At 43.1% G+C, this 25,640-nt stretch overlaps 1 pseudogene; it reads right to left on the reverse strand.

Moving 5' to 3' along the window:
• Positions 1-25,640, reverse strand: part of LOC119272280 — a 100,191-nt pseudogene that overhangs the window by 60,986 nt on the left and 13,565 nt on the right.

Below are 25,640 nucleotides of genomic sequence, written 5' to 3' on the forward strand. Positions count from 1 at the left end.
GGGGGCAGGGGGGCACCCTAGAGACACAACAATTGATCATTGATCTCTTAGCCGTGTGCGGTGCCCCCCTCCACCATAGTCCACCTCGATAATACTGTAGTGGTGCTTAGGCGAAGCCCTGCGTCGGTAGAACATCAATATCATCACCACGCCGTCGTGCTGACGAAACTCTCCCTCAACACTCGGCTGGATCGGAGTTCGAGGGACGTCATCGGGCTGAACGTGTGCTGAACTCGAAGGTGTCGTACGTTCGGTACTTGATCGGTCGGATCGTGAAGACGTACGACTACATCAACCGTGTTGTGCTAACGCTTCCGCTTTCGGTCTACGAGGGTACATGGACAACACTCTCCCCTCTCTTTGCTATGCATCACCATGATCTTGCGTGTGCGTAGGAAATTTTTTGAAATTACTATGTTCCCCAACAGTGGCATCCAAGCCAGGTTTTATTCGTTGATGTAATATGCACGAGTAGAACACAAGTGAGTTGTGGGTGATATAAGTCATACTACTTACCAGCATGTCACACTTTGGTTCGGCGGTTGTTGGATGAAGCGGCCCGGACCGACATTACGCGTACGCTTACACGAGACTGGTTTTACCGCCGTGCTATGCACACAGGTGACTAGCGGGTGTCAGTTTCTCCAACTTTAGTTGAACCGAGTGTGGCTACGCCCGGTCCTTGAGAAGGTTAAAATAGCACTAACTTGACAAACTATCGTTGTGGTTTTAATGCGTAGGTAAGAACGGTTCTTGCTAAGCCCGTATCAGCCACGTAAAACTTGCAACAACAAAGTAGAGGAGGTCTAACTTGTTTTTGCAGGGCATGTTGTGATGTGATATGGTCAAGACATGATGCTAAATTTTATTGTATGAGATGATCATGTTTTGTGAGCGAGTTATCGGCAACTGGCAGGAGCCATATGGTTGTCGCTTTATTGTATGCAATGCAATCGCCCTGTAATGCTTTACTTTATCACTAAGCGGTAGCGATAGTCGTGGAAGCATAAGATTGGCGAGATGACAACGATGCTACGATGGAGATCAAGGTGTCGCGCCGGTGACGATGGTGATCATGACGGTGCTTCGGAGATGGAGATCACAAGCACAAGATGATGATGGTCATATCATATTAGCTATATTGATTGCATGTGATGTTCATCTTTTATGCATCTTATCTTGCTTTGATTGACGGTAGCATTATAAGATGATCTCTCACTAAATTTCAGGATAAAAGTGTTCTCCCTGAGTATGCACCGTTGCCAAAGTTCATCGTGCCCAGACACCACGTGATGATCGGGTGTGATAAGCTCTACATCCATCTACAACGGGTGCAAGCCATTTTTGCACACGCAGAATACTCAGGTTAAACTTGACGAACCTAGCATATGCAGATATGGCCTCGGAACACTGAGACCGAAAGGTCGAGCGTGAATCATACAGTAGATATGATCAACATAAGTGATGTTCACCATTGAAAGCTACTCCATTTCACGTGATGATCGGTTACGGTTTAGTTGATTTGGATCACGTGATCACTTAGAGGATTAGAGGGATGTCTAAGTGGGAGTTCTTAAGTAATATGATTAATTGAACTTAAATTTATCATGAACTTAGTCCTGGTAGTATTAGCATATCTATGTTGTAGATCAATAGCTCGTGTTTAGCTCCCCTGTCTTATTTTTGATATGTTCCTAGAGAAAACTAAGTTGAAAGATGTTAGTAGCAATGATGTGGATTGGATCCGTGATCTGAGGTTTATCCTCATTGCTGCACAGAAGAATTATGTCCTTGATGTATCGCTAGGTGACAGACCTATTGCAGGAGCAGATGCAGACGTCATGAACATTTGGCTAGCTCAATATGATGACTACTTGATAGTTTAGTGCAGCATGCTTAACAGCTTAGAATCGGGACTTCAAAGACGTTTTGAACGTCATGGATCATATGGATGTTCCAGGAGTTGAAGTTAATATTTCAAGAAAATACTCGAGTTGAGAGATATGAAGTCTCCAACAAGTTCTATGGCTAAAAGATGGAGGAGAATAGCTCAAGCAGTGAGCATGTGTTCAGATTGTCTGGGTACTATAATCGCTTGAATCAAGTGGGAGTTAATCTTCCAGATAAAATAGTGATTGATATAATTCTCTAGTCACCATCACCAAGTTAGTAGAACTTTGTGATGAACTATAGTATGCAAGGGATGAAGAAAACGATTCCTGAGCTTTTCATGATGATGAAATCGATGAAGGTAGAAATCAAGAAAGAGCATCAAGTGTTGATGATTAACAAGACCACTAGTTTCAAAAAAGGGCAAAGGGAAAGAAAGGGAACTTCAAGAAGAACGGCAAGCAAGTTGCTGCTCAAGTGAAGAAGCCCAAGTCTAGACCTAAGCCTGAGACTAAGTGCTTCTACTGCAAAGGGACTGGTCACTAAAAGCAGAACTGCCCCAAGTATTTAGCGGATAAGAAGGATGGCAAAGTGAACAATGCTATATTTGATATACATGTAATTGATGTGTACTTTACTAGTGTTTATAGCAACCCCTCGGTATTTGATACTGGTTCAGTTGCTAAGAGTAGTAACTCGAAACGGGAGTTGCAGAATGAACAGAGACTAGTTAAGGGTGAAGTGATGATGTGTGATGGAAGTGGTTCCAAGATTGATATGATCATCATCGCACACTCCCTATACTTTCGGGATTAGTGTTAAACCTAAATAAATGTTATTTGGTGTTTGCGTTGAGCATGAATATGATTTGATCATGTTTATTGCAAAACGGTTATTCATTTAAGTTAGAGAATAATTGTTATTCTGTTTACATGAATAAAACCTTCTATGGTCATACACCCAATGAAAATGGTTCATTGGATCTCGATCGTAGTGATACACATATTTATAATATTGAAGCCAAAAGATGCAAAGTTAATAATGATAGTGCAACTTATTTGTGGCACTGCCGTTTAGGTCATATTGGTATAAAGCGCATGAAGAAACTCCATGCTGATGGGCTTTTGGAATCACTTGATTATGAATCATTTTGATGCTTGCAAACCATGCCTCATGGGCAAGATGACTAAGACTCCATTCTCCGGAACAATGGAGCGAGCAACTGACATATTGGAAATAATACATACTGACGTATGCAGTCCGATGAGTGTTGAGGCTCGCGGCGGGTATCGTTATTTTCTGACCTTCATAGATGATTTGAGCAGATATGGGTATATCTACTTGATGAAACATAAGTCTGAAACATTTGAAAAGTTCAAAGAACTTCAGAGTGAAGTGGAAAATCATCATGACAAGAAAATAAAGTTTCTACGATCTGATCGCAGAGACAAATATTTGAGTTACGAGTTTGGTCTTTAATTAAAACAATGTGGAATAGTTTCACAAAATCATGCCACCTGGAACACCACAGCATAATGGTGTGTCCGAACGTCATAACTGTACTATTATTGGATATAGTGCAATCTATGATGTTTATTACCGATTAATCACTATAGTTTTGGGGTTATGCATTAGAGACAGCTGCATTCATGTTAAAAAGGGCACCATCTAAATCCGTTGAGGTGACACCGTATGAACTGTGGTTTGGCAAGAAACCAAAGTTGTCATTTCTTAAAGTTTGAGGTTGCAATGCTTATGTGGAAAAGTTTCAACCTGATAAGCTCAAACCCAAATCGGAGAAGTGTGTCTTCATAGGATACCCAAAAGAAAATGTTGGGTACACCTTCTATCACAGATCCAAAGGCAAGTTATTCATTGCTGAGAATGGATCCTTTCTAGAGAAGGAGTTTCTCTCGAAAGAAGTGAGTGGGAGGAAAGTAGAACTTGATGAGGTAACTATACCTGCTCCCTTATTGGAAAGTAGTTCATCACAGAAATCTGTTTCTGTGACTCCTACACCAATTAGTGAGGAGGCTAATGATGATGATCATGTAACTTCAGATCAAGTTACTACCGAACCTCGTAGGTAAGCCAGAGTGAGATCCGCACCAGAGTGGTACAATAATCATGTTTTGGAGGTCATGTTACCTGACCATGACGAACCTACGAACTATGAGGAAGCGATGATGAGCCCAGATTCCACGAAATGGCTTGAGGCCATGAAATTTGAGATGAGATCCATGTATAAGAACAAAGTATGGACTTTGATTGACTTGCCCAAAGATCGGCAAGCCATTGAGATTAAATGGATCTTCAAGAGGAAGACGGATGTTGATAGTAGTGTTACTATCTACAAAGCTAGAATTGTCGCAAAAGGTTTTCGACAAGTTCAAGGTGTTGACTACGATGAGAGTTTCTCACTCATATCTATGCTTAAGTCTGTCCGAATCATGTTAGCAATTGCCACATTTTATGAAATCTGGCAAATGGATAAACAAAACTGCATTCCTTAATGGATTTATTAAAGAAGAGTTGTATATGATGCAACCAGAAGGTTTTGTCAATCCTAAAGGTGCTAACAAAATATGCAAGCTCCAGCGATCCATCTATGGACAGGTGCAAGCATCTCGGAGTTGGAATATACGCTTTGATAAGTTAATCAAAGCATTAGTTTTATACAGACTTGCGGTGAAGCCTGTATTTACAAGAAAGTGAGTGGGAGCGCTACATCATGTCTGATAAATATATGTGAATGGCATATTGTTGATCGGAGATAATGTATAATTATTCTGCAAAGCATAAAGGAGTGTTTGAAAGGAGTTTTCAAAGAAAGACCTCGGTGAAGCTACTTACATATTGAGCATCAAGATCTATAGAGATAGATCAACACGCTTGATAAGTTTTTCAATGAGTACATTCCTTGACAAGATTTTGAAGTAGTTCAAAATGGAACAGTCAAAGAAAGAGTTCTTGCCTGTGTTACAAGGTGTGAAACTGAGTAAGACTCAAAGCCCGACCACAGCAGAAGATAGAAAGAGAATGAAAGTCATTCCCTGTGCCTTGGCCATAGGTTCTATAAAATATGCCATGCTGTGTACCAGATCTATTGTATACCCTACACTATTTTTGGCAAGGGAGTACAATAGTGATCTAGGAGTAGATCATTGGACAGCGGTCAACATTATCCTTAGTGGAATAAGGATATGTTTCTCGATTATGGAGGTGACAAAAAGGTTCGTTGTAAAGGGTTACGTCGATGCAAATTTTGACACTGATCCAGATGACTCTAAATCTCAATCTGGATACATAGTGAAAGTGGGAGCAATTAGCTAGAGTAGCTCCGTGCAGAGCATTGTTGACATAGAAATTTGCAAAATACTTACGGATCTGAATGTGGCAGACCTGTTGACTAAACTTCTCTCACAAGCAAAATATGATCACAACTTAGTACTCTTTGGGTGTTAATCACATAGCGATGTGAACTAGATTATTGACTCTAGTAAACCCTTTGGGTGTTGGTCACATGTCGATGTGAACTATGGGTGTTAATCACATGGTGATGTGAACTATTGGTATTAAATCACATGGCGATGTGAACTAGATTATTGACTCTAGTGCAAGTGGGAGACTGAAGGAAATATGCCCTAGAGGCAATAATAAAGTTATTATTTATTTCCTTATATCATGATAAATGTTTATTATTCATGCTAGAACTGTATTAACCGGAAACATAACACATGTGTGTGAATGCATAGACAAACAGAGTGTCACTAGTATGCCTCTACTTGACTAGCTCGTTGATCAAAGATGGTTAGGTTTCCTAACCATAGACATGAGTTGTCATTTGACTAACGGGATCACATCATTAGGAGAATGATGTGATTGACTTGACCCATTATGTTAGCTTAGCACTTGATCGTTTAGTTTGTTGCTATTGCTTTCTTCATGACTTATACATGTTCCTATGACTATGAGATTATGCAACTCCCGTTGGAGGAACACTTTGTGTGCTACCAAACGTCACAACATAACTGGGTGATTATAAAGGTGCTCTACAGGTGTCTCCGAAGGTACTTGTTGGGTTGGTGTATTTCGAGATTAGGATTTGTCACTCCGATTGTCGGAGAGGTATCTCTGGGCCCTCTTGGTAATGCACATCACTTAAGCCTTGCAAGCATTGCAACTAATGAGTTAGTTGCGGGATGATGTATTACGGAACAAGTAAAGAGACTTGCCGGTAACGAGATTGAACTAGGTATTGAGATACCGACGATCGAATCTCGGGCAAGTAACATACCGATGACAAAGGGAACAACGTATGTTGTTATGCGGTCTGACCGATAAAGATCTTCGTAGAATATGTAGGATCCAAGATGAGCATCCAGGTTCCGCTATTGGTTATTGACCGGAGACGTGTCTCGGTCATGTCTACATAGTTCTCGAACCCGTAGGGTCCGCACGCTTAACGTTACGATGACAGTTATATTATGAGTTTATATGTTTTGATGTACCGAAGGTTGTTCGGAGTCCCGGATGTGATCACGGACATGACGAGGAGTCTCGAAATGGTCGAGACATGAAGATTGATATATTGGAAGCCTATGTTTGGATATCGGAAGTGTTCCGGGTAAAATCGGGATTTTACCGGAGTACCGGGAGGTAACCGGAACCCCCCGGGAATCAAATGGGCCTTAGTGGGCCTAGGTGGAAGAGAGGAGAGGAAACGAGGGCTGGCCACGCGCCCCTCCCCCCTAGTCCGAATAGGACAAGGAGAGGGGGCGGCGCCCCCCCCCCTTCCTTCCTTCTCCTCCACTCCTTCCCCCTCAAGTCCTAATCCAACTAGGAAAGGGGGGAGTCCTACTCCCAGTGGGAGTAGGACTCCTCCTGGCGCGCCCTCTCCCTTGGCCGGCCACACGCCCCTTGCTCCATTATATACAGGGGCAGGGGGCACCCTAGAGACACAACAATTGATCATTGATCTCTTAGCCATGTGCGGTGCCCCCCTCCACCATAGTCCACCTCGATAATACTGTAGCGGTGCTTAGGCGAAGCCCTGCGTCGGTGGAACATCAACATCGTCACCACGCCGTCGTGCTGACGAAAATTTCCCTCAACACTCGGCTGGATTGGGGTTTGAGGGACGTCATCGGGCTGAACGTGTGCTGAACTCGGAGGTGTCGTACGTTCAGTACTTGATCAGTCGGATCGTGAAGACGTACGACTACATCATCTGCGTTGTGCTAACGCTTCCGCTTTCGGTCTACGAGGGTACATGGATAACAATCTCCCCTCTCGTTGTTATGCATCACCATGATCTTGCATGTGCATAGGAAAATTTTGAAATTACTACGTTCACCAACAGAGGAGACCTGTATTGTAACGCCCCGAGACCGATGCTCAAGAAGACTTCCATATATTCCGGGTTTTGCCGTGTGTTTCATTTGTGCCTGCCCTTTTATTTTTGCATTGCATCATGTCATCATGCCATCATCTCATAAATCTTTTGCAACTCAACTAAATAAATGGCATGGATCTTTGATCCATTTAAACCGAGGGAATTCACATGGTGATTCTCTTTAAAACATATCCTCTCGATATTTAGAGAGCTATAGTAAATATTCCAATTGTTTGAATTTACCGCAAACACACTTGCAAAATATCCCAATGCCTTTGTTATCTTAATTCATGGTCTCCAACTTTGCCCATATTTTCTTTCATCGCTTTCCCGATCTCCACAAAAATTCCGAACATTTTTGGACTCTCCAAAAAAAAATTTGTTAATTCAAACCTATTTGAATCACATTCAAATGTGTTTGAATGCAATCCTTCCAAGCGGTGCCAAATGCATTTTCTCGGAACGAACTCATTTTTATGAGTCTGGGAAATTTAACCGCATGCCCAAATGTTTTCTCTAACCCCTCCTTTTCCATTTTTCTAATCTCTTTGCTTTCTGTTAAAGGAAATTAAGAGAGGTTAAGAAAGCAGAGCCCAGCAGCCAGGCGGCCTGCTTCCCCGCAGTCCAGTTGGGCCTCAGCATCCCATCCGCGTCTTCTAAGGCCAGCCCGCACGCCCTCGTCACCCTAGGCCTCGATCCCACATCTCCCCCTCCCTTGATTCCTTCCCCTCGTGCCGCCAGAAACCCTTCGCCTCGATCCCATCTCGCTCATATGCCCGATCCGTTGGCATCTCCCTCGCCTCCCTCCAGCGTCGTCTCTCACGCACGCTCCGAGCCAGGCAGCGCACGCAGCTCGATCCCCATCCCTTCTCTCCCTCAATCTCCTTTCTTCTCCATCCCTTTCGTCCCCATCTTCCTCTCTCCCCTTGTCCAGTTCTCGCTAGCGCCGCCCAGGCCTTGCTCGACCCCCTGTCGCGGCCTCTTCAGGCGACCATGGCGCCCCGTTGGCCGGCGAGCCGCCGCTGCCGCGGGCACCCGCTGACCTCCCGCTTGCCTTCCCCGACGCGCACCTTTGCTCCCTTCTCCTCGTTGTGGTTCCCCCGTGCGCCTCCCCTGCTCCATTTGGTGGACCGCGAGGCATGCCTTCGCAGCGTGCCTCCTCCCAAAGCCGAGCCGCCTACTGACTCATGCCTCCGCCTCGCCCGCTGGAGCGCCGTCCGGCCAGAGCTCCCTATCTCCCATCCATTCATGCCCGCAACAGCGTCCAGGAGCCTAAGCTCCATCTTCCATGCCGCGTCCCAGCGAGAGGGGCTCGCTGCTCGAGCATGCATGAAGAACCATGGCGCCCTCCCGAGCACCTCTCGTGCATGCCTCCACTCGTCCTTGTCGGCCATCCGCGATAAGTTTTTGCATGGCCATGACCGAGAACCCTGAGCATTTTGGTTCCTCTGTGCACCTTCCTTCCTGGAGTTTTGGACCGTCAAGACTTGTTGCCGACACAGGAACCACCACAAGACGTTTCAGAGATCGCCAAGTACCTCTACCGTTGGCCCCGAACTCCTACGAATGTGTACGATCATGCTGATTCGCCAAGTACCACGACATCCGGAGCCCCTTGGAAACGTCAAGTTCGACTACCGTAGCGCCGAAGACCTTGGATGCTCGAACGAGTACCGAACGAAATGCCAAGTACCACTATCTCCGAGTACGACTACTTCCACGAAGATACGGGAACAACTACCATCGACCCTCGAAGCCTCCGTGGACGTCAAGTCCCTCATCGTGATCCCGAACATCTACGGAAAATTGTGCAACTAAGAACGTGAATGACTACCGCCGCCAAGATCACGAGTACCTCTACCGTTGTCATGTACCCCTACTTCCACTTCGAACGTCCCGAGAACGTCTACTTCCTGTACTTTGCACCAAACGAGAACCGTCCCGATTGCACACTTCGAAGGTATAACCCTGAGATGACGGCCCGTGAACGAATGCATGTGTTGTTTGAGGTGCATGTTTGGATGTTGTATCCTCCCGTGATCGGTAGATGTTTCCCTCGCTTGGCACCGTCGTCGACCTGTGGGAACTCGTTATCCGAGATCACCCCACCGTTCATCGCATGACACGCTCCAATCACACTTGTTCCTTTCCACCGGCATCTCAATCGAGTTTCCGGAAACAGAACGTTGCTGTGGCACTGTTTCCGTTATTGTCGTAGTGGCACACTTTCTTTCCACCACAGTGGCAAATGCTTCTTAATGCTCTTGTCAACTTTTAATAAAAATTGCATAAACTTGAACATGTCATCCGCATCATGTTAACAACTTTAAGATGTTTAAAATTGTTGTTGCATTAAATTGCTAATGCATATGGGGATTTACTGGATTGGTTGTTTGTTATATCCGGCCCCATTTAAATTGTTTAAATGGTATAGTTTTGATATGCTTCACCTCTTGCCATGTTAACCAACATTTAATATTGTTGAGTACCTAAACAAGAGAGAACTAAATAAGTCATGTGGTGTTTTCTTCAATATGCAACTCTGTTGCATATTGATCTCCACTTAATTTGTAGTGTTATTTGTTGCACTTTGCCATGTCATGCTTCATTAAACCGGACATGCATCATACTTGATTATGCATCATACCATGTTTATGTGATGGTTGTTTACTTTGTTGCTTGCTTCTTTCCGGGTTGCTTCTCTTGTTAGCTTCGGTTTCGTTCCGGAGTTGTGAGGATCGGTTCGACTACGTCCGTTTGTCTTCTTCATGGACTCGTTCTTCTTCCTTGCGGGATTTCAGGCAAGATGACCATACCCTCGAAATCACTTCTATCTTTGCTTGCTAGTTGCTTGCTCTTTTGCTATGCCTATGCTACGATACCTACCACTTGCTATATCATGCCTCCCATATTGCTAAGCCAAGTCTCTAACCCACCTTGTCCTAGCAAACCGTTGTTTGGCTATGTTACCGCTTTGCTCAGGACCTCTTACAGCGTTGCTAGTTGCAGGTGAAGATGGAGTTTGTTCCGTGTTGGAACATGGATATTTTGTTGGTATATCACAATATCTCTTATTTAATTAATGCATCTACATACTTGATAAAGGTTGTAAGGCTCGGCCTTATGCCTGGTGTTTTGTTCCACTCTTGCCGCCCTAGTTTCCGTCATACCGGTGTTATGTTCCTTGATTTTGCGTTCCTTACACGGTTGGGTATAATGGGAACCCCTTGACAGTTCGCCTGGAATAAAACTCCCCTAGCCAGGCCCATCCTTGGTTTTACCATTTGCATTAACAACCTACCACCTTCCCTTGGGTTTTGCAGACTCAAGGGTCATCTTTATTTAACCCCCCCCCCTGGGCCATTGCCTGTCTAAGTGTTGGTCCGAACCTGTCGACCGCCGGTGGCCACCAGGGGCAACTCTGGGCTGGCCTACCGGAAGTCAGGACAATCCGGTGTTGCCCTGAGAACGAGATATGTGCAGCTCCTATCAGGATGTCGGCGCATCGGGCGGCTTTGCTGGTATTGTTTTACCATTGTCGAAATGTCTTGTAACCGGGATTCCGAGTCTGATCGGATTGTATTGGGAGAAGGAATATCCTTCGTTGACCGTGAGAGCTTGTGATGGGCTAAGTTGGGACATCCCTGGAGGGTTTTGAACTTTCGAAAGTCGTGCCCGCGGTTATGTGCAGATGGGAATTTGTTAATGTCCGGTTGTAGAAAACCTGTAACTTAACTTAATTAAAATGCATCAACCGCGTGTGTAGCCGTGATGGTCTCTTTCCGGTGGAGTCCGGGAAGTGAACACGGTGTTGGAGTTATGCTTGAACGTAGGTTGTTCTGGGATCACTTCTTGATCATAGTTTTCTTGGCCGTGCTTTTCCTTCTCTTCTCGCTCTCATTTGCGTATGTTAGCCACCATATATGCTAGTGCTTGCTGCAGCTCCACCTCACTTACCTTTTACCTACCCATAAGCTTAAATAGTCTTGATCGCGAGGGTGTGAGATTGCTGAGTCCCCGTGACTCATAGATTACTTCCAAAACCAGTTTCCAGGTGCCGACGATACCATGCAGGTGACGCAACCAAGCTCAAGGAGGAGCTTGATGAAGTTCGTGTTCGTTATGTTTTTCTGTTTCCAGTTGATCAGTAGTGGAGCCCATTTGGGACGATCGGGGATCTGTAGCATTTGGGCTAGTCTTCTTTTATTTTGGTTTCGTAGTCGGACCTTGTGTGTATCTGGATGATGTAATGTTATATTCATGATTTGTGTGAAGTGGTGATTGTAAGCCACCTATGTACCTCTTTTCTTATTCAGTACATGGGTTGTGTGAAGATTGCCTCACTTGCGACATTGCTTACAATGCGGTTATGCCTCTAAGTCGTGCTCCAACACGTGGGAGATATAGCCGCATCGTGGGCATTACAAGTTGGTAATCAGAGCCTTCCCCGACTTAGGAGCCCCCTGCTTGATCGAATCGCTGGCGCTGTTGAGTCTAGAAAAATGTTTTGAGTCTTTTAGGATTATATATATCGGAGAGTAGGATTCTTTTTACTCCTCAGTCCCTTCGTCGTTCTTGTGAGGCATCCTGACGTAGAGTTTTGACTCTTCTCTTCTCAAATTTCACTAAAAAAATTTAGGATCACGCGGGTATCTTGGAATCGTTCCGATGGTTTTGTGACGAGAACATTGTTCTTGGTGCCTCCTGAAATTTAGGGGTTGTGGCAGTGTCCCGGGGAGTTGAGCTCCGAGGTGTTGTTGTCACAATTTTATCATTGCAGTTCTGGAATACCTGAGTTCGCCGACATTGAAAATCTCTTTTATGCAGTTGTTGGTGAGATAACCTCGACGCCACCCAGTAGTGGGGTGAGAGTTCGGGAGTATTGCCATAACTCGTATAACGGATGCTTTTTGAAGGTTGAGGCAAACGATTTCCGAAGGTTTCTTGGTTATGTGTTGAAGGATGGATACAGTTGGATGTAGGATTTGCTAGTTTGGGTGAGATATTATGCTTCCCCTGTATCCCCAACACCTGATTGCATAACCGGAAAATTTCGGGAGTTTATAAGTGGGAATTCAAGTAGCTCCTAGGATATCTTTCCGACAGATGTATGATATGAAATTGGGGTTCGATGTCTAGTGGTCCTCCTATCCACGGTTGGTTTTACAGTGGTCTCGTTGTGTCTTAAAGAGTCCCTGGCTATGCTGACTCGGGGACGCTTCGCATGTCATGTGCACTGCCTTGTACATGATGGTGTTATACGATCGAGCCCATGTAGGCCCCACCACGAAAACTTCGGACGAAATCTCTATCATATGTTTGTTCTGGCTTATTCTGCAAGCCAATCCTTTGTTTTGTTTTGGGTTGTGGTATTCGAGTTGCTTCTATGTCAAGTGTTGATTCCATACCTTTCAGAAACGGTGTTCCCATATTTCTATGTGAATACTAATCCCTCTTGATCATCGAGGTTGTCATGTTAATTCTTTTTCAACCGACGTGTTTTCTCTTCAAGTGGATCCGATCATTTCAACATCTGCAAGATCAACTCAGTTTTTGTCAACGTGGTTCGTTTCATCTGTACCAAGTTGTCTTTGTTTTTCCCGTCCTCCCACCCTTTTTCTTCAAGGACTCAGATTTCTTAATCTAGTATCATCTTATGGATGTGAAGTCTCTCCATTCTTTTTCACCAATGTTCTTATCCGGTGATTCTCACCAGGATGCTAACGGAGCTTCAAGATCATTATTCTTCATTCTTTTCCTTCTTCGGTGGATTCATCTCAAGCTTTGTTGATCATATCCTTTCCTCGTTTCAATGCTTTCTCATGCCGGTGCAATTCTTAATCATTCACCTCTCGCTATTCATTTGTTCCGGAGTGCTGAAGATATCTCAGAAGATTCGTGTTTCCACTCTTAATCCGTGCAAGCTCTTTCGAGGATGTTATCTCATTCAAGTCATTTAATTCAACCGATGCAATCTCTCTTTTCTAGCAATTGTTTCAACGGTGTTTCTTTTGAGTGGGCCCTAACCCACAGGTTTTTCCTAGGATCCTACCTGACTCTTCTAATTTTCCCGGTGTTACTCTCTAATTCTTTTCCAAGTTGACGTAAGAATGAGTTATCATCAGTCAAATGCCTTCTCCAAGATCTTTCACATTCTTTTCATCGTTGGTTCAACCTTTCTAATTTTCATTCCGGAGTGCCTCAACAATTCATGGTGGTGTTTCTCGTCATCATTCTCAAATTTTGAAGCCGAAGGAGATTTTTCTCTCTCAATCTTGTCCATTCTCTCGATGATTCGTGATTCTAGATTGTTGCCATCCTCTCATAATTGTTTTCAATTGTGACAATTATTTTCATCCTTCCGGAGCAATTCAGGAGTCTTTTCTGTTTGATTCTTTAGGGCCCATCATCTCATAATTATTCATTCCAGCTTTCAGCTCTCGTTCTCCAAATCTTACCGGTGCATCATTCAAATATCCTCTAATCAGTTCATGATCTCTCTGTTCCCTTGCATCTTGATTTCTCTTAAGTACCTTCATTCATTTGCTAATCCTTACCGGTGATTCGTTCCCCTTGCTTCGTTCGTTTTCAATTCTTATGATGGTTTGCTCAAGATTCTCTTCCATGGTTATCATATTAATTCATTCGTTGTTTCAATACTACCGGTGATTCGTTGAAGACCTTTCCAAGTTGACGCTATATCTATCTTAATCCTTTCTACGAGAATAAGTGGTATGCCAAATCCGTTGCTTGTCATCAATTTAATTGGTGAGGGATATGCATAATGTAATTCTTACTCTTCTTTCTTCCAAGTGATTATTTCTTTATTCCGGAGGTTCATCAAATTCTCTATTTCAAATGTTTTCATCTTTTCTTTTCCGGAGTTCCATGTTTTCCGCATTATGTCATCATGAAGATCCATCTGAATCATTGCAAGGCTTTACCTTGTGTTTGCAACCTCTCTTTCCTTCCGTTTGATCATCCTTTTGTTGCCGGAGTTCTTCATGGAGGTTCTACATGATGGTTCATCAAAGATTTAATTCCTTCTCGAAGTGCTCATCAAGATTCTTTTCATAGGAGCTCAAGTATTCTTATCTTGCATTCCGAAGTGCAATTCTTTTTACCTTATCTTTTGAGGTGGTGTTATGTCATAACTGACAATTTCTCTTCGTGTTTCATGATTCACATGTTGTAAGAATGAGATATTTTAAATCCATCAACCTCTTCATTGGAGTTATCTTGTGTTATATTTCACCTAAAGCCTTCCCTAAGGAATGTTGCTATTATGGTGCTTATCAATGATCCAAGTTTTCTCCTATCCTCTTGGTGAAAGAAGTTTTTATCTCGTTGGTGTTATCAATTATATTAGTTGTTTCCGTAGTGGCAGGATTTCACCTTAGTTTTGAGATGTTCTCCATAAGCCCACTACAAGCTTACGCTTTTCATTGTTGTTTTTCTAACAACTCCGTTATAACCCTCTTGGAAGGGTACCTTCTAAGATCATTTGTGGCAGAAGTTGTCATTTTCTTCTCAATTCTTTCTTTTCCAACGATCCAACTTCTATTCTTTTGTTCCGGAGGCATTGTGATGTTGTTCTTTTCACCCATCATCTCGTTTTGTCAAAGATCATGTTCTTTTTGTGCTTATCCTTTTAACCGGAGTGTTGTGTCTATCATTCCTCTTCTAACCGGACTCTCATCCAAGTGCTTTCATTTTGCCAAGCTCATATTCTTTACCTTCCATTTCCAACCGGAGTGTTGTCATAATTGATCCTTATCGCTCCTTATGCATCTCGTTTCTACCGGAGTACTTGCATGTACTTATTGTACATTGCAACCCTTTTTCTTATGTCTTTCAACCTACAAGGTTCTAGTAATGTTCTTTGTTCCTCTTTTCTAACGGAGTGTTTTCAACTTTGTTCATCTCCATTGTATTCTTCTTTCCAATTGTTTAACCTCGCAAGGTTCTTTGGTTTCACTCATTGGTCTAAGAAGCAACTTTGTTTTACCTCTTCCTCTTCCGTTTTCTATCCGGTGCCATCCTAGATCTCGGGACGAGATCCTCTCGTAGTGGTGGAGTGTTGTAACGCCCCGAGACTGATGCTCGAGAAGACTTCCATATATTACGGGTTTTGCCATGTGTTTCATTTGTGCCTGCCCTTTTATTTTTGCATTGCATCATGTCATCATGCCATCATCTCATAAATCTTTTGCAACTCAATTAAATAAATGGCATGGATCTTTGATCCATTTAAACCGAGGGAATTCACATGGTGATTCTCTTTAAAACATATCCTCTCGATATTTAGAGAGCTATAGTAAATATTCCAATTGTTTGAATTTACCGCAAACACACTTGCAAAATATCCCAATGCCTTTGTTATCTTAATTCTTGGTCTCCAACTTTGCCCATATTTTCTTTCATCGCTTTCCCGATCTCCACAAAAATTCCGAACATTTTTGGACTCTCCAAAAAATGTTTTGTTAATTCAAACCTATTTGAATCACATTCAAATGTGTTTGAATGCAATCCTTCCAAGCGGTGCGAAATGCATTTTCTCGGAACGAACTCATTTTTATGAGTCCGGGAAATTTAACCACATGCCCAAATGTTTTCTCTAACCCCTCCTTTTCCATTTTTCTCCTCTCTTTGCTTTCTGTTAAAGGAAATTGAGAGAGGTTAAGAAAGCAGAGCCCGGCGGACAGGCGGCCTGCTTCCTTGCAGTCCAGTTGGGCCTCAGCAGCCCATCCACGTCTTCCAAGGCCAGCCCGCACGCCCTCGTAACCCTAGGCCTCGATCCCACATCTCCCTCTCCCTCGATTCTTTCCCCTCGTGCTACCAGAAACCCTTCGCCTCGATCCCATCTCGCTCCTCTGCCCGATCCCCTGGCATCTCCCTCGCCTCCCTCCGGCGCTGTCTCTCACGCACGCTCCGAGCCAGGCAGCGCACGCAGCTCGATCCCCATCCCTTCTCTCCCTCGATCTCCTTTCTTCTCCATCCCTTTCGTCCCCATCTTCCTCTCTCCCCTCGTCCAGTTCTCGCTAGCGCCGCCCAGGCCTCACCCGACCCCCTGTCGCGGCCTCTTCAGGCGACCATGGCGCCCCGTTGGCCGGCGAGCCGCCGCTGCCGCGGGCACCCGCTGACCTCCCGCTTGCCTTCCCCGACGCGCACCTCTGCTCCCTTCTCCTCGTTGTGGTTCCCCCGTGCGCCTCCCCTGCTCCATTTGGTGGACCGCGAGGCATGCCTTCGCAGCGTGCCTCCTCCCAAAGCCGAGCCGCCTCCTGACTCATGCCGCCGCCTCGCCCGCTGGAGTGTCGTCCGGCCAGATCTCCCCATCTCCCATCCATTCATGCCCGCAGCAGCGTCCAGGAGCCCGAGCTCCATCTTCCACGCCGCGTCCCTGCGAGAGGGGCTCGCTGCTCGAGCATGCACGAAGAACCATGGCACCCTCCCGAGCACCTCCCGTGCGTGCCTCCACTCGTCCTTGTCGGCCATCTGCGAGAAGTTTTGGCATGGCCATGACCGAGAACCCCGAGCATTTTTTTGCCTCTGTGCACCTTCGTTCCTGGAGTTTTGGATCGTCAAGACTTGCTGCCGAGACAGGAACCGCCATAAGACGTTTCAGAGATTGCCAAGTACCTCTACCATTGGCCCCGAACTCCTACGGATGTGTACGACCACACGGATTCGCCAAGTACCACGACATCCGAAGCCCCTTGGAAACGTCAAGTTCGACTACCGTAGCGCCGAAGACCTTGGATGCTCGAACGAGTACCGAACGAAATGCCAAGTACCACTATCGCCGAGTATGACTACTTCCACGAAGATACGGGAACAACTACCGTCGACCCTCGAAGCCTCCGTGGACGTCAAGTCCCTCGTCGTGATCCCGAACATCTACGGAAAATTGTGCAACTAAGAACGTGAACGACTACCGCCGCCAAGATCACGAGTACCTCTACCGTCGTCATGTACCCCTACTTCCACTTCGAACGTCCCAAGAACATCTACTTCCTCTACTTTGCACTGAACGAGAACCGTCCCGATTGCACGCCTCGAAGGTATAACCCCAAGACGACGGCCCATGAACGAATGCATGTGTTGTTTGAGGTGCATGTTTGGATGTTGTATCCTCCCGTGATCGGTAGATGTTTCCCTCGCTTGGCACCGTCTCGACCCGTGGGAACTCGTTATCCGAGATCACCCCACCGTTCACCGCATGACATGCCCCCGTCACACTTGTTCCTTTCCACCGGCATCTCAATCGAGTTTCCAGAAACGGAATGTTGCCGTGGCACCATTTCTGTTATCGTCGTCATGGCACCCTTTCTTTCCACCACGGTGACAAATGCTTCTTAATGCTCTTGTCAACTTTTAATAAAAATTGCATAAACTTGAACATGTCATCCGCATCATGTTAACAACTTTAAGATGTTTAAAATTGTTGTTGCATTAAATTGCTAATGCATATGGGGATTTACCGGATTGGTTGTTTGTTATATCCGGCCCCATTTAAATTGTTTAAATGGTACAGTTTTGTTATGCTTCACCTCTTGCCATGTTAACCAACATTTAATATTGTTGAGTACCTAAACGAGAGAGAACTAAATAAGTCATGTGGTGTTTTCTTTAATATGCAACTCTGTTGCATATTGATCTCCACTTAATTTGTAGTGTTATTTGTTTCACTTTGCCATGTCATGTTTCATTAAACCGGACATGCATCATACTTGATTGTGCATCATACCATGTTTATGTGATGGTTGTTTACTTTATTGCTTTCTTCTTTCCGGGTTGCTTCTCTTGTTAGCTTCGGTTTCGTTCCGGAGTTGTGAGGATCCGTTCAACTACGTTCGTTTGTCTTCTTCATGGACTCGTTCTTCTTCCTTGCGGGATTTCAGGCAAGATGACCATACCCTCGAAATCACTTCTATCTTTGCTTGCTAGTTGCTCGCTCTTTTGCTATGCCTATGCTACGATACCTACCACTTGCTATATCATGCCTCCCATATTGCTAAGCCAAGTCTCTAACCCACCGTGTCCTAGCAAACCGTTGTTTGGCTATGTTACCGCTTTGCTCAGGACCTCTTATAGCGTTGCTAGTTGCAAGTGAAGATGGAGTTTGTTCCGTGTTGGAACATGGATATTTTGTTGGGATATCACAATATCTCTTATTTAATTAATGCATCTACATACTTGATAAAGGTTGTAAGGCTCGGCCTTATGCCTGGTGTTTTGTTCCACTCTTGCCGCCCTAGTTTCCGTCATACCGGTGTTATGTTCCTTGATTTTGCGTTCCTTACACGGTTGGGTCTAATGGGAACCCCTTGACAGTTCGCCTGGAATAAAACTCCACCAGCCAGGCCCAACCTTGGTTTTACCATTTGCATTAACAACCTACCACCTTCCCTTGGGTTTTGCAGACTCAAGGGTCATCTTTATTTAACCCCCCCCCCCTGGGCCATTGCTTCTCTAAGTGTTGGTCTGACCCTGTCGACCGCCGGTGGCCACCAGGGGCGACTCTGGGCTGGCCTACCGGAAGTCAGGACAATTCGGTGTTGCCCTGAGAATGAGATATGTGCAGCTCCTATCAAGATGTCGGCGCATTGGGTGGCTTTGCTGGTCTTGTTTTACCATTGTCAAAATGTCTTGTAACCGGGATTCTGAGTCTGATCGGATTGTCTTGGGAGAAGGAATATCCTTCGTTGACCGTGAGAGCTTGTGATGGGCTAAGTTGGGACACCCCTGCAGGGTTTTGAACTTTCGAAAGCCGTGCCCGCGGTTATGGGCAGATGGGAATTTGTTAATGTCCGGTTGTAGAAAACCTATAACTTAACTTAATTAAAATGCATCAACCGCGTGTGTAGCCGTGATGGTCTCTTTCCGGTGGAGTCCGGGAAGTGAACACGGTGTTGGAGTTATGCTTGAACGTAGGTTGTTCTAGGATCACTTCTTGATCATAGTTTTCTCGGCCGTGCTTTTCCTTCTCTTCTCGCTCTCATTTGCGTATGTTAGCCACCATATGTGCTAGTGCTTGCTGCAGCTCCACCTCACTTACCTTTTACCTACCCATAAGCTTAAATAGTCTTGATCGCGAGGGTGTGAGATTGTTGAGTTCCCGTGACTCACAGATTACTTCCAAAACCAGTTTGTAGGTGCCGACGATACCGTGCAGGTGACGCAACCGAGCTCAAGGAGGAGCTTGATGAAGTTCGTGTTCGTTATGTTGTTCCGTTTCCAGTTGATCAGTAGTGGAGCCCAGTTGGGACGATTGGGGATCTGTAGCATTTGGGGTAGTCTTCTTTTATTTTGGTTCCGTAGTCGGACCTTGTGTGTATCTGGATGATATAATGTTATATTCATGATTTGTGTGAAGTGGTGATTGTAAGCCAACTATGTACCTCTTTTCTTATTCATTACATGGGTTGTGTGAAGATTACTGAAACGTCTCCAATGTATCTATAATTTCTGATTGCTCCATGCTATATTATCTACTGTTTTGGGCAATATTGGGCTTTATTATCCACTTTTATTTTATTTTTGGGACTAACCTATTAACCGGAGGCCCAGCCCAGATTTGATGTTTTATGCCTATTTCAGTGTTTTGAAGAAAAGGAATATCAGACGGAGTCGAAACGGAACGAAATCAACTGGAGAAGTTATTTTTGGAAGGAAACACACTTGATGGACTTGGACCCACGTCAAAAGATATGGGAGCTGCCCACGAGGGTGGGGGCCGCCCACCCCCCTAGGGCGTGCCCCCGTGCCTCGTGGGGCCCCCGTGGCTCCCCTGACGTGCTTCTTCTGCCTATATAACTCCATATACCCTAAAACTTCCAGAACAGAGATTAGATCGGGAGTTCCGCTGCCAGAAGGCTCCGTAGCCACCGAAAGCCAATCTAGACCCGTTTCGGCACCCTGCCGGAGGGGGCAATCCCTCTCCGGTGGCCATCTTCATCATCCCAGTGCTCTCCATGACAAGGAGGGAGTAGTTCTCCCTCGGGGCTGAGGGTATGTACCAGTAGCTATGTGTTTGATCTCTCTCTCTTGTGTTCTTGATTTGGCACGATCTTGATGTATCGCGAGCTTTGCTATTATAGTTGGATCCTATGTTTCTCCTCCGCCTCTTCTCTCTTGTAATGAATTGAGTTTTCCCTTTGGAGTTATCTTATCGGATTGAGTCTTTAAAGATTTGAGAACACTTGATGTATGTCTTGCCGTGCGTATCTGTGGTGACAATGGGATGCCACATGATTCACTTGATGTATGTTTTGGTGATCAACTTGCGGGTTCCGCCCATGAACCGATGCATAGGGGTTGGCACACGTTTTTGTCGTGATTCTCCGGTAGAAACTTTGGGGCACTCTTTGAGGTCCTTTGTGTTGGTTGAATAGATGAATCTGAGATTGTGTGATGCATATCGTATAATCATACCAACGGATACTTGAGGTGACATTGGAGTATCTAGGTGACATTAGGGTTTTGGTTGATTTGTGTCTTAAGGTGTTATTCTAGTACGAACTCTAGGGCTGTTTGTGACACTTATAGGGATAGCCCAACAGATTGATTGGAAAGAATAACTTTGAGGTGGTTTCGTACCCTACCATAATCTCTTCGTTCGTTCTCCGCTATTGGTGACTTTGGAGTGACTCTTTGTTGCATGTTGACGGATAGTTATGTGATCCAATTATGTTAGTATTGTTGAGGGAACTTACACTAGCGAAAGTATGAACCCTAGGCCTTATTTCCTATCATTGCAATACCGTTTATGCTCACTTTTATCATTCGTTACCTTGCTGTTTTTATATTTTCAGATTACAAATACCATTATCTACTATCCATATACCACTTGTATCACCATCTCTTCACCGAACTAGTGCACCTATACAATTTACCATTGTATTGGGTGTGTTGGGGACACAAGAGACTCTTTGTTATTTGGTTGCAGGGTTGCTTGAGAGAGACCATCTTCATCCTATGCCTCCTACGGATTGATAAACCTTAGGTCATCCACTTGAGGGAAATTTGCTACTGTCCTACAAACCTCTGCACTTGGAGGCCCAACAACGTCTACAAGAAGAAGGTTGTGTAGTAGACATCAAGCTCTTTTCTGGCACTGTTGCCGGGGAGGTGAGTGCTTGAAGGTATATATTTAGATCTTGCAATCGAGTCTTTTAGTTTCTTGTTTTATCACTAGTTTAGTTTATAAAAGAAAACTGTAAAAAATGGAATTGAGTTTGTCTCATACGCTTCACCTTTTTAATATCTTTCGTGAGTATGATGGAAAGGATGATTGTGCTCAAGTGCTAGAAGAAGAAATCTATAAAATGTTTGGCACTAAATCTTTGAATGATGAGCATGATTGCAATGTTGTTAGTACGAATTCTTTGAATATCTATGATACTAATGATGATTGCACTAGTTATGATGAAAATGTCTCCTATTAACATGTCAATTTTTGTGGAGTGCATTGGGTTTGCAAGTACACACCAAATAGGGAAGATAGATATTGCAAGATGCATAAGTACTTAGAAACTAAATTGTTGCAAGAAGAGCTAGATGAATGTGCTGAAAGATTCAATATTTTTTGTGCCCCTTGTGAACTTTGCAATGAACATGGTCATTTAAAGCTCCAATGCTATTTGTTTCATGATCAAGTCATGTCCAAACATTGTGATAATTTGATTACCCTTGAGCATCATAAAGAGCTTAGCCTTCTTTTGGGTTATGAAGAAATGAAACGTATAACTGAGGGTATTCCAAAGTTTAATCTTGATAGAGTTCTTGATTTTGATCTAGAGAATATTTATATGTATTGTGCGGTGAATTGCATTGAAAATCCTTATATTGCCAATTACATAAAGAAAAGAAAACAAATAGAGGATGAAGAGAATACTAATGAAAGGGAAGAGACTTCCCAATATCCTCCTATTATTTCTTATGATGAATCAGGTAACGAGGAGGAGCCTCCTATTCAACCAATCTCATTAATAAGGAGCTCCAAAAAGAGGATTGAACCCACACATGATGTGGTGAAGAAGAAGAAAAGAAAAAGGAAGAGAGGTAAAAAGATATCTCCCCCAAATAGTGCTGCTCCTATTAATATTGTGCCTCATGAAACTATAATTGTGGAAGATAATGATATTTATTATGATCTTGAAAATCTTTTTGGCACTTGCTTGGAAGAATATGATAATTGCTATACTATTGGTGCTATCCATACTATTAATTATGAGAATGATTATGCTTATGATATGAAAAGGCCCAAGCTTGGAGATGCTATGTTTGATGAAGATGATGTTTTTGAGAATATATTTGCTGCAATTAATGTTTGTCCCAAGCTTGGGGAAGCTATGATTAATGAAGATGATATTTTTAGTCTCCCGAGTTTTGATATGCAAGTTTATAATGATGATAGCATGCCTCCTACTTATCATGATTATTATGATGATACTTATGCTATAAAAAGTAGTGATTATATTTATAAAAATTGTCATGATTATGAATACCCCTTCTCTGAACATTACTCTTTTAATGTGGAAACAATTTATAGTATTCAAGTCTCTTATGATACTCCCACTATTCCGACTGAGAAGAAATTTGCTTATGTGGAGAGTAGTAAATTTTATATGATTGTAGATCATGAAAAGAATGCTTTAGGTTCTGGTTATATTGTTGAATTCATTCATGATGCTACTGAAAATTATTATGAGGGAGGAACATATGCTTGTAGGAATTGCAATAATATCAAGTTTCCTCTCTATGTGCTTAAAGTTTTGAAGTTATGCTTGTTTTACCTTCCTATGCAAGTTGATTCTTGTTCCCACAAGTTGTTTGCTCACAAAGTCCCTATGAATAGGAAGTATGTTAGACTTAAATGTGCTAGTCATGTTCTTTATGATGCTCTCTTTATATTACAATTCTTATCTTTTATGTGAGCATCGTTGAAATCATCATGCCTAGCTAGGGGCGTTAAACGATAGCGCTTGTTGGGAGGCAACCCAACTTTATTTTTGTTCCTTGCATTTTGCTCCTGTTTAGTAATAAATAATTCATCTATACTCTGTTTAGATGTGTTTTTATGTTTTAATTAGTGTTTGTGCCAAGTAGAACCTTTGGGAAGACTTGGGTAATGTCTTGTTGATCATGCTGTAAAAAACAGAAACTTTAGCGCTCACGAGAATTGCTGCCATTTTTATTTGGAGAGTGATATTTAGTTAATTCTTTTTGAATATTATTAATAGATAAATTCCTAAGGTCCATCAATTTATTTGATAATTTTATGAGTTCCATAAGTATACGTTTGATCCAGATTACTACAGATTGTTCTGTTTTTGACAGATTCTGTTTTTCGTGTGTTGTTTGCTTATTTTAATGAATCTATGGCTAGTAAAATAGTTTATAAACCATAGAGAAGTTGGAATACAGTAGGTTTAACACCAATATAAATTAATAATGAGTTCATTACATTACCTTAAAGTGGTGATTTATTTTTTTATACTAACGGAGCTTACGAGTTTTCTGTTAAGTTTTGTGTTGTGAAGTTTTCAAGTTTTGGGTAAGGATTCGATGGACTATGGAATAAGGAGTGGCAAGAGCCTAATCTTGGGGATGCCCAAGGCACCCCAAGGTAATATTAAAGGACAACCAAAAGCCTAAGCTTGGCGATGCCCCGGAAGGCATCCCCTCTTTCGTCTTCGTTCATCGGTAACTTTACTTGGAACTATATTTTTATTCACCACATGATATGTGTTTTTCTTGGATCGTCAATTTATTTTGTTAGGATTTGCTTGCTTTTATTTAGGACAATGTTTTGCATCTTTTATTTCAATAAAAGTGGCATTGATAGCCTCTGCTATGCCTATGTTACAAGTATACATGTTGCTGTTTGAAAACAGAAAGTTTGCCGCTGCTGCAATAATTCCCTAGAAAAGTCAGAATGTGATAAAATGTTGAAACCTTTTGCATATTAAGCTCTGATAAATTTACTACAGTGGGAATTTTCTTTCATAATTTTTGTAGCTAGGTAATTATGGATGTTTCTGCATTCTTTACATACTATCCTGTTTAGGCAGATTGCTGTTATGTTTGCATTGTTTGCATATGTTTGCTTCTTTAATGATTCTATTTGGGGATAGGGCTATTAAATATGCAGAGGCATTTAGTATGAAATGTTGAATAATAATTTTAGTGATTTTCTACAGTAGAGTATGATAAGGTTTTGGCAATGGTTTATACTAACTTATCTCACGAGTCCTTGTTGAGCTTTGTGTGGATGAAGCTTTTGAGATTTAGGGAGACCGTGATATGAGAGAAATTAATGAGACACAAAAGCTCAAGCTTGGGGATTCCCAAGGCACCCCAAGATAATATTTCAAGAAGTCTCAAGCGTCTAAGCTTTGGGATGCCCCGGTTGGCATCCCACCTTTCTTCTTCAACAACTATCGGTCAGTATCGGTTGATCCTAAGTTTTTGCTTCTTCACATGATGTTTGCTATTCTTAGAATGTCATTTTATTTCGCTTTGCTTGCTGTTTGAATAAAATACCAAGATCTGAAATTATTAAATGTTAGAGAGTCTTCACATAGTTGCATAATTATTCAACTACTCATTGATCTTCACTTATATCTTCCGGAGTAGTTTGTCATTTGCTCTAGTGCTTCACTTATACCTTTTAGAGCATGGTGGTAGTTTTATTTTGAAGAAATAGATGAACTATCATGCTTCACTTATAATATTTTGAGAGTCTTAATAGCATGGTAATTTGCTTAAAATCCTAATATGCTAGGTATTCAAGAATAATAAAATTCTCTTATGAGTGTGTTGGATACTATGAGAAGTTTGATGCTTGATGATTGTTTTGAGATATGGAGATGGTGATATTAGAGTCATGCTAGTTGAGTAGTTGTGAATTTGAGAAACACTTGTGTTGAAGTTTGTGATTCCTGTAGCATGCACGTATGGTGAACCGTTATGTGATGAAGTTGGAGCATGATTTATTTATTGATTGTCTTCCTTATGAGTGGCGGTCGGGGACGAGCGATGGTCTTTTCCTACCAATCTATCCCCCTAGGAGCATGCGCGTAGTACTTTGTTTTGATAACTAATAGATTTTTGCAATAAGTATGTGAGTTCTTTATGACTAATGTTGAGTCCATGGATTATACGCACTCTCACCCTTCCACCATTTCTAGCCTCTCTAGTACCGTGCAACTTTCGCCGGTACCATAAACCCACCATATAGCTTCCTCAAAACAGCCACCATACCTACCTATTATGGCATTTCCATAGTCATTCCGAGATATATTGCCATGCAACTTTCCACCGTTCCGTTATTATGACACACTCCATCATT

Source organism: Triticum dicoccoides, chromosome 3A (assembly GCF_002162155.2).
Source record: "Triticum dicoccoides isolate Atlit2015 ecotype Zavitan chromosome 3A, WEW_v2.0, whole genome shotgun sequence".
Lineage (NCBI taxonomy): Eukaryota > Viridiplantae > Streptophyta > Magnoliopsida > Poales > Poaceae > Triticum > Triticum dicoccoides.